General features: G+C 43.9%; 1 protein-coding gene across 1 annotated transcript in view; it reads left to right on the top strand.

Annotated features, from left to right (window-relative positions):
- The first annotated feature begins 989 nt into the window (after nucleotides 1–989).
- Nucleotides 990–9,651, top strand: part of FAM71F2 (family with sequence similarity 71, member F2) — a 24,951-nt gene continuing 16,289 nt past the window's right edge. The window contains exon 1 of the mRNA XM_010831709.1: nucleotides 990–1,029. The gene's annotated coding sequence lies outside the window, so the exon portion shown is untranslated. The remainder of the gene's footprint in view (nucleotides 1,030–9,651) is intronic.

The raw sequence follows: 9,651 nt of genomic DNA, 5'->3' as shown, positions 1-9,651 counted from the left end.
CCGCCCCCATCCCCAGGGCTGCGTGCCCCGCAGGTCTCCTGGCGTTCCCCCGCCTGGGACTGCGCTGTGGAGAGCGTCCCTTCTCGTCCCCACCTGGGGCCCCACTCAGCCACCCCGCCCAGCTTTCTCCAGGGGTGTCCCTAACTAGGATCCGTGTGCCCACCCCATGCTGTGCCCATCCAGAGCACACCGAGCATCTCCTTCCTGTTGCTTGTAGGAACTGCCCGTTTTCTTGCCTGTCCCCCCTAGACTGGAAGGAGCATGAGGGCCGAGGTCGTGTCTGCAGGGCCTCGAGTGGCCCTAGTGCCATCCGGAGTGCCTAACAAGTTGTGGGTGTTCAGGGCGTACTTGTTAAATAAGTGAACTTGATATATTTTACTCCGTTAGGATTATTTAGACTTTTTAAAAGTTTATGATTAATTTACACCTGACTGAGATGTGATGGAGATTTCCAGGCAGGTTGCTTTTGCTTTCTCAAGGACATGTTCTTATATTCCTGCAATCGACCCCCCTACCCCCTGCACCCTTCCCCCCCAAAAAAGAACTGGGTTTTTACATCAGGAATGTTTGTGGTCCCTGGACTGTGGAACAGGGATTCTCTATACCTGAAAGCAGAAGTAAAAGTTTTAAGGAATGCTCTTGAATTAGTCCAAAAAGCTGAGTCGCTCCACAGCTGGTGGGAGCCATGGCATTTACAGTGTAAATTTACTTGGAGATTCTGCCCTGGCCCCTGCCTCCCTGACTGGCTGGCCACCTGCTAAGCTCTAGGGTCAAGGTCAGAGGCAGGCATATCTGGGAAGGCTGGAGATTAACCTCGGCTCTCTCTTCTCAGGATCCAGAGGCCTTTCAGAAGCAGAAGTCAGCTGTGTTGTTCTACAAAGGAGTGGAATTCTTGAAGCCATGAAGCATATGTTGAACCTCTATCTCTTAGGTGGGGTGATGACCTTGCTCTCCATCTTCATTGGACTGATGGAGTCCCTGGAGGCCTGCTGGAGAGCCTGTCTCCTGGGAGCTCCTGGGCCACCAGAGGTCAGCTTGCCAACACAGAGCCCCCAGGGGCCTTCCAGACCATCCATCCAGAGGGGTGTGATAAGACCTCCTTCCACTGGTTATAACCTTGGAACAGTGTCCAAAATACCGCCAGCTCTACCAGTTCCAGGGCAGGCAAGCTGCACATCAGTGTTATCAGAGAACTAACTGTTACTAGGCCCTCGAAGAACCTCATCTGGATACTCCTTGTTCTGGAAAAAGCCTGTTTAATCACAGATCTTAGTGGGTGGCCTGTGGCTGTGGAATGGAGTGATCTCACTCTCCTCCCCAGTCTGCCCTATGCTTGGCTGTCATGGGCAGCCTGGCTTTGTCTTCTTTTAGTTGAGGACTTGTGCTGGAACTTCAGCTGTTGGGAGATGGTCTTAGTTTCAATCCTACTTTCTAAGCATCTGCCAAGAATTCTTTTGGACTTGGGTGTCTTATAGTCAGTTTACTTGGTATTCAGCTTTTTTCCCATGAGAGCTCTTCTGTGTGCAGATAACAGTTAAGAGTTGTGTGGGTTGGCTGTAGGAAGGGGGAAGGTGGAGTCTTCTGTGTCCCATTCTCATTTTTACATTTTTTAAAGTTCTTCCTCCAACTTAGCGAGTATGTGTGTGTATGTATTGGTCTGAAGTGGACAGAGGAATGATAGCACCTGCTTGGGACAAGGGCATTTTGGCCACCTTGTGGCTTAAATAAGTTTTTCTAATGAAATAAGGTTGAATGTATATATCCACTCCGTGTCTTGTTGACTCCTGCCCTTGAAATTAGTGATAGGGAAGGGTTTTAATGTGCACATCTGAGGTTTCACATCTTAAAGCATAGGAGCAGAAAAGTATGTAAAACACTTTGTTTAAAACATAAGGTAAATAAACCTTTGAACGTGGAGGCAGGTGCACTTGGGGCTGCCCTGTATCAACCAGTTGTCCCAGCCTGCTGCTAAGTCGCTTCAGTCGTGTCCGACTCTGTGCAGCCCCATAGACGGCAGCCCACCAGGCTCCCCCGTCCCTGGGATTCTCCAGGCAAGAACACTGGAGTGGGTTGCCATTTCCTTCTCCAGTGCATGAAAGTGAAAAGTGAAAGGGAAGTCGCTCAGTTGTGTCCGACTCTTCGCGACCCCATGGACTGCAACCCACCAGGCTCCTCCATCCATGGGATTTTCCAAGCAAGAGTACTGGAGTGGGGTGCCATCGCCTTCTCCGTGTCCCAGCCTAGGCCAAGGCTATTAGAGTTTTCTCTTGACTCTATCCATCTCTAAAGAAAAAGAAAAATGGTCCTTTCTGACAATCTTTCAGCTTCAGTCCCTGGAGAAGACTTGAGTCCAGTAGGCGTTTTTTCTCTGCGTTCTTATCTACTCAATTCTGATTGTTCTCCAGGTCAGCTGGTGAAATGTCTGTGCTTCACTGATGATTGTTTCTGCTCTCTCAGACCTAACAGCTTGGACTTTCCAGAAAAATGGAGATTTTTTTTCCCTTGAATTCCCTCCTTCATCCCCACTCCATATTGAAGCATATTCATTCCTCTGCGTATGGTAATTAACACACTCATCTTGGTACACATGCCCTTTTGTATATGGTGAGTCTGATTTACTTTTGCTAAAGGGTAAGAATGGTGCATGGTGTCCTCTGCTAAACCGGTTTTATTTTCTGAGTGTTCTTTGTTTTTGGCTGTGCTGGGTCTTGGCAGCTGTGCGGGCTCCTTGACGAGAGTGGGGGCTGCTCTCTAGTTGCAGTGCTTGGACTTCTCATACTGCAGTGGCTTCTCTTTTTGGGGAGCACAGGTTTTAGGGCACGTGGGCTTCAGTAGTTGCGGCTCCCAGGCTCTAGATCACATGCTCAAATAGTTCTGTGGGCTTAGTTCCTCCTCAGCATGTGGGGTCTTCCTGGATCAGATATCAAACCCATGTCTCCAGCATTGGTAGGCTGGCGGATTCTTTACCACTGAGCCACCAGGGAAGCCCTCTTCCTGAGTGTTCTTAAACTCAAGTGCTACTACCCCAGACTTCCCTGGTGGCTCAGATGGTAAAGAATCTTGAGTTCAATCCCTGGGTTAGGATGATCCCCTAGAGAAGAGAATGGCAACCCACTCCAGTATTCTTGCCTAGAGAATAACATGGACAGAGGAGCCTGGCAACAGTCCATGGGGTCACAAAGAATTGAACACAACTGACTGACTAACACATAGCCCAGAAACCAGTGGTTTGGGCATCACTTTTATTTATTGTGCTGTGGTAATTCTTAGTGCTGTTGGCAAGTATTTCCAGCTTCCCACCTGGGCACATGATAAAAGATTGCACTCTGGTCTTTCGTGATTGGCTGGGCTTATGTGACGTGTCTTGGTAGCAGAGTACTCTTAGAAATATAGTTGGCTTTTTATCTCTGATTTCAGGCAGTTTCATGCCATAGCTGCCCTTTTCTAGACATTTTTCTTAGATTTGGTGTCTTTTTTCATTCTTATGCCTTTTCAACTACATTGGGGCATTTTCATCTTTTGGTTGGAGACCTGCACCTGAAGTCTCTTTCCCAAGCAGTTTAGCTTAATGGAAATGGTTAGAGTGCCACAAATTAAATAAGGTCTTGGCTCTAAAACAATTTAAACTACTCAGGTTTCAACAGAGATGTGATGAGTAGGGTAAAAAACTGTCCCTGTGCCTGGCAGAGGGGTTTCCTTGGTTACTGGATTTTCAGTGTTAAGAACTGGAATGGTTCTGATCAAACCAGGACTGTTACCATAACAACAAAGCTGAGTTTGAGTTTTCTTTTGAGTGATTTTTGTCACTCCAAGCATCTCCATTTTATCTCTTGCCATTTAGGGATGCCCTGGAGGAGGAAATGGCAACTCACAATACCCAAGGTATTGGGATTGCCTGGGAAATCCCATGGACAGGAGCCTGGTAGGGCTGCAGTCCATAGTGTCGCAGTCAGACACGACTGAGCATGCATTTAAGGATGAGAAGCAGTTGCTTCTTGAACCCCTGTGACATCCATAGTCTCTCTTGATCCCTTTACCTTCTTGCAAGCTGGCCAATTCTCTTCTGAACTCATCCTGGGGTGCTTTGTCAGTGACAGCCAACTGTATCCAATTTCTGCTGCTAAAATTCTATTCTCTTGACTCTCCTAGCTTATTAGGTAGATTATTAAAGTATAACATCTAAGTTACTGCAGGCCACAGTTTTACCAAATGTTTTGCTACTGTATAACATGGATTGCTGACCTTCTAGCCTCCAGTAAGATTTCTTTGCTGCCCTCCACATTAGTTATTCATACATATTAAGTGTTGTTTTTTAAATAATATGTAACACCCGCCTCTAGATTCTGATTTCTTTATCAGTCAGAACAAATTAGGTTATACTGCAGCAACCACCCTGAAAACTTTGCAGCTTAAAACAGAGAACAATGGCCTAAGGATGTCTTCCCAAGAAGCAGAATTGAGAGCTAATCAAGAACTATTCCCTTTGCTCCAGGTAAGGGGCTGTCATCACATCTACGCAGTGGAACATCACAGTCACTAGGCTATTGTGTTTTCCATTTGTCCCCACTCCCGTGACTTCATTAATCCTGTCCCTGTTCCACCAGAGTACATTAGATGTGTGGCTGCTACTGCTAAGTCACTTTAGTCGAGTCCGACTCTGTGTGACCCCATAGACAGCAGCCCACCAGGCTCCGCTTTCCCTGGGATTCTCCAGGCAAGAACACTGGAGTGGGTTGCCATTTCCTTCTCCAATGCATGAAAGTGAAAAGGAAGTCACTCAGTCGTGTCCAACTTCCAGCGACCCCATGGACTGCAGCCTACCAGGCTCCTCCGTCCATGGGATTTTCCAGGCAAGAGTACTGGAGTGGGGTGCCATCGCCTTCTCCGAGATGTGTGGCACATGGCTTGTTTTAGTTTATCGTTGTCTAGCTCAAGCCACATCTGAAACTGTCAATAGCAACTATTGTGCATCATGCAGATTCTTGAATTTGAACTTGACGTGACTGAAGGGAATTCTTGGGTTGTTTCCTTTGTGGGGGAACATATAGTAAATGTGTTCTACCTGCAGGAGAAATAGTGAGCTGAAAGGTTGTTGACTAGAAGGGTTATTAGTAGTCATTTGTTCAGTCACTAAGTCATGTACAATTCTTTGTGACCCCATGGACTGCAGCACACAAGCCTTCCCTGTCCTTCACTATCTCCTGGAGTTTGCTCAGACTCATTTCCGTTGAGTTGATAATGCCATCCAACCATCTCATCCTCTGTTGCCCCCTTCTCCTCCTAGCCTCTGTCTTTCACAGCATCAGAGTCTTTTCCAATGAATTGGCTCTTCAAATCAGGTGGCCAAAGTATTGGAGCTTCAGCTTCAGCATCAGTCCTTCCAATGTATATTCAAGGTTGATTTCCTTTAGGATTGACTGGTTTGATGTCCTTGCTGTCCCAGGGACTCTCAAGAGTCTTTTCCAGCACCGCAGTTTGAAAGCATCAATTTTGGGGCGCTCAGCCTTCTTTATAGTCCAACTCACACATACGTACATGACTACTAGAAAGGTCATCATTAACATTCCTCAAATATTTCTGCCCTTGCCTTCTAAGCACATGACAGAATCGCACTTTCTGACATCCTTGCGTTGAATGGAGCCATATAATTAGTTCTGGCCAGAAACTTGCGAGTAGAAATGATTTGTGTCGATTCTAGGTTGGTGCATTTAAGCACAGGTTCAGAAACCTCCAAAGCCCTGTTTGCTTCTATCACAGTCACCAGCAGGGCTCTAGATGAATTTGTTCCATTAACGTAGTCCTGGAGTACGGGTCATGGAGCAGAGCCTTCAGCTGATCCCTGATGAACATGTAACGTACACAGAAAAAAACTTTGTCCTTTTTTTTTAATACATTGTATTTTATTTATTTATTTGGCTGTGCCAGGTCTTAGCTGTGGTATGTAGGATCTTCAGTTGTAGCATGTGAACTCTTAGTTGCTGCATGTCGGATCTAGTTACCCAACTAGGAATTGGTCCGAGAGAGCAAGAGTCCAAACCACTGGACCACCAGGGAAGTGCCCCTCTGTTGTCTTACGCTACTGCCATGTGGGCTTTTTGCTAACTTGGCCTATCCTGATAACATTGCTTATAGTACCTACTGCGTGCTGGATGCCAGGTATCAACTAAAATCTCATCACTACCTATCTCAGATAACATGCAAGATGGAAGGAGGGATGCATGTAAACAATATTTCATGGCTTTACTATAGAATGACATGGCTACATACATAATATGGACAGTGGCTACATAAAGTTATTTATGGACAGGAGACAGATGTTAAGGATCTGAGTTTTATTTTTAATTTCTTTATATTGGTTGTGCCACGTGGCTTGTGGGATCTTAGTTTCCCAACCAGAGATTGAATCCAGGCCCTTGGCAGGGAAAGCTCAGAATCCTAACCACTGGACCACAGGGATGTCCCAGAGGATCTGAATTTTTTAAAAATGAATAGGCTATCTAGTTAGGAAAGAGTTTCCCAGTAGAGCAAATAGTGTGAGTAAGGGCATGGAGCTGAAACTAAGCACATGTTTAGAGAACTGCAACTATTTTAAAATATAGTTGTTAGCTTGAAGCTGTAACTCTAGTGCCATCTACTGGAATGGAATGAAGAGAATGAACTGCTTTAAATGTATGCTTTCTGGGTTTGAAGCACTGCACTCCTAAAGCGTAGGAGAAGTATCAGAATATTAAGGACTAGAAGATACGATCTAGTTTAGCACTGTCCAATAAAGGTATAATACAAGCTGTATATATGATTTAAAATTGTCTAGTAGTCACATGAAAAAGAAAAAAGAAACAGGAAAAGGTATTTTAAATTTTAGCTAACCTAATACATTAAGAATATTTCAATATGTAATCAACATGAAAAGTTATTAATGAGATGTTTTACATTTTTATTTTTGTTCTAAGTGTGTATTTGTATTGGTGAGTATTTTACACTTACAACACACCTGCATTTGGATTAGCCACATTTCAAGCGCTTAGTAATCACGTGTGGCTGGTGGCTACTGTATTGGGTGATGTCTTATCATTTTACCACAGAGGAAACAGAAGGAAACTAAGTAACTTAGATAATGTTGTTGAATTAATTGGTCTCTTCCAGTATGCAGCTCTTTTGTCTACATCATGGGTTTTTTTGTTTGTTTTTTTTTTTTTCAAGGACTCTTCAAAGTGCAGTAAAGAAAAATAAGTCAATAATGAGTTTTATCACCCTTGAGGTAATTCTTATGTGGGCACATGTGCCGGGAGCCGGAGAGACATTCCACTTGTGACGAAGGTCATGAGGAAGGAGGCTCGGCATATGCAAAGGCTGGATCGAGCCTCAGGAGTCCCCCTGGATATTCTCGAGCATCTACCCCCAAAAAACCAGAGTCTGCCTACTTTATTGCTTTGTGCTCTCACCTCTGTCTTTACTGGGGGCTGTCCCCTACCACCATCTCGCTCTCTCTGACAAAGAGTTAACTTACAGCTCCAATTAATAAAAGTTCCTAGGCAATTAGCAGTGTTTAAATCCAAACCCCTCAGATGGCTCTCTAACTCGCCTGACAAATTTACCCAGACTCCTACAGCTATGCATACGATTGTTTACAGTCTCCCAGCCTCGAGAGGCACGGGAAGCTTAAGATATTCAAATAGCTTAGAGCCTCTCAGAGAGTTAGAAACTGTCAGAATAAAACTAGTAAAAGATTTCATTGATGAACCAATGCTTGCTGCCAAGTTTTCACATCCCCTGTATTGTATCCTTGAATGTGTATTAATTAATATAGTTGGTATGTAGAAAAAATAAGTAGTGGCCTTGGTGTTAGTAACTTTAGACCCTTAAGGTAATAAATTCTTTCCTTTGTTGTAAACCCATTACACATCCGCCCTATAGGAATGCAATTTTATCTTCGGAAGATGGTGCCAAACCTTAAAATAATTACTCTTAGGGAAAATAAGTCTTTGTTGATAAGTCTTTGTCAAGAGTCATAAAATGTTAATAGGCCTTCTGGCCATAAGATGATGTAAATCACCTAAACCATTTGTATACGATAAATTTGCAGGAAAGAAACCCTGGTTTTTGATAAGGATCAAATACTGCTGACTTTGCATCCCCTATTATCCTCTATGTGTAACTTAGGGTATAAAAGCCCCTGTTGAAAATAAAGCTACGGGCCTTGCTCACCAACGCTTGGTCTCCCCATGTCATTCTTCCCCTCAACTTCCAGCTGAGTCTCCATCTGGAGCACGGATATCCTCTGCGACCATTTATTTGCCTGGGCTTCTAAGACCCACTCAAGAAGGTGTCTAAGGTGGGGCACCTTCCACTATTTTCGAGAGGGCGCCTGCGGCCTCCGTGGTCAGAGCTAACCTGGTGTCATGGGTTATATTGATTTTCTGCGTAAACCAAGCTACTCAGCTTCTTTTCTCCACTGAATTTTCCTACTGAGCTATCCTCATTCTATTACTGTTTATATCTTTGACAAATAAGTAAATAAATAGGTCACCGAAGCCGTCTCTCCTTCGAATACCCTGGATCAGCTGGGCTGGACCCCGGCACACATGTGAGATTTTTTTTCCTAAGCAAACTTAATTGCAACAAAATTTAAAATTATAAAATGGCTATAACTTACAATGCTTGTTTTATGTCCTGCTTTGCACACAAGAGTATTAATAATGCCAACAAACTTGATTTGCTTTATATGGCAAGCCTATACCGACTTGATGACTCAGCATTCATCACTTGAGGGACTTCCCTGGTGGTCCAGTGTTTAAGAATCTGCCTTCCACGGCAGGGGACCTGGGTTCAATCCCTGGTCAGAGAATGGAGGTCCCAAATGCCACAGGGCAACCAAGCCCGTGTGGCACAACTATGGATCCTGTGCTCTTGAGCCTATGTTCTGCAATAAGAGAAAACCACATGCCCCAACAAAGAGCCCACATGTGGCAATGAAGACCCAGTGCAGCCAAAATAAAAAATAATAAAATATATATTAAAATAGTTTTAAAAAATAAATCACCACTGAGCATTAACTGTCTTTATTACTGTTTTCTTTCTTCTTTTGGATTAACTGAAAATTCTTCAGTGTTGTATTTTACCTCCACTATTGATTTATTAGCTATACCTCTTTTCATTATTTTTTTAATGGTTTCTCTCTTCTAGGGTTTACAATAGACATCTTCAACTTACTACAGTCTACCTTCAAATGATATTATACCACTCGTGTATAATGTCAGAGCCATGCAACAGTACATTTTTATCTCCACACTCTTATTCAATGTTCCATTCTTGTCATATATTTTACTTCTGCATGTGTTCTAAATTTGATGTTACATACTGTTGTAATTTTTTAAACAACTTATTTAAAGAACTCTTAAAATTATATACAATATATATTTTAATATGTATATTTAAAAATTTGCTTCAGTTCAGTTGTCACTCAGTCGTGTCCGACTTTTTGCGACCCCATGAATCACAGCATGCCAGGCCTCCCTGTCCATCACAAACTCCCGGAGTTCACTCAGACTCACGTCCATCGAGTCAGTGATGCCATCCAGCCACCTCATCCTCTGTCATCCCCTTCTCCTCTTGCCCCTAATCCCTCCCAGCATCAGAGTCTTTACCAATGAG

The sequence above is a fragment of the Bison bison genome, unplaced genomic scaffold (genome assembly GCF_000754665.1).
Source record: "Bison bison bison isolate TAMUID 2011002044 unplaced genomic scaffold, Bison_UMD1.0 scf7180017864530, whole genome shotgun sequence".
In the NCBI taxonomy this organism is placed as follows: Eukaryota; Metazoa; Chordata; class Mammalia; order Artiodactyla; family Bovidae; genus Bison; species Bison bison.
The sequence above is the reverse complement of the archived record's forward strand: the minus strand, read 5'-3'. Positions and strand labels throughout refer to the sequence as shown.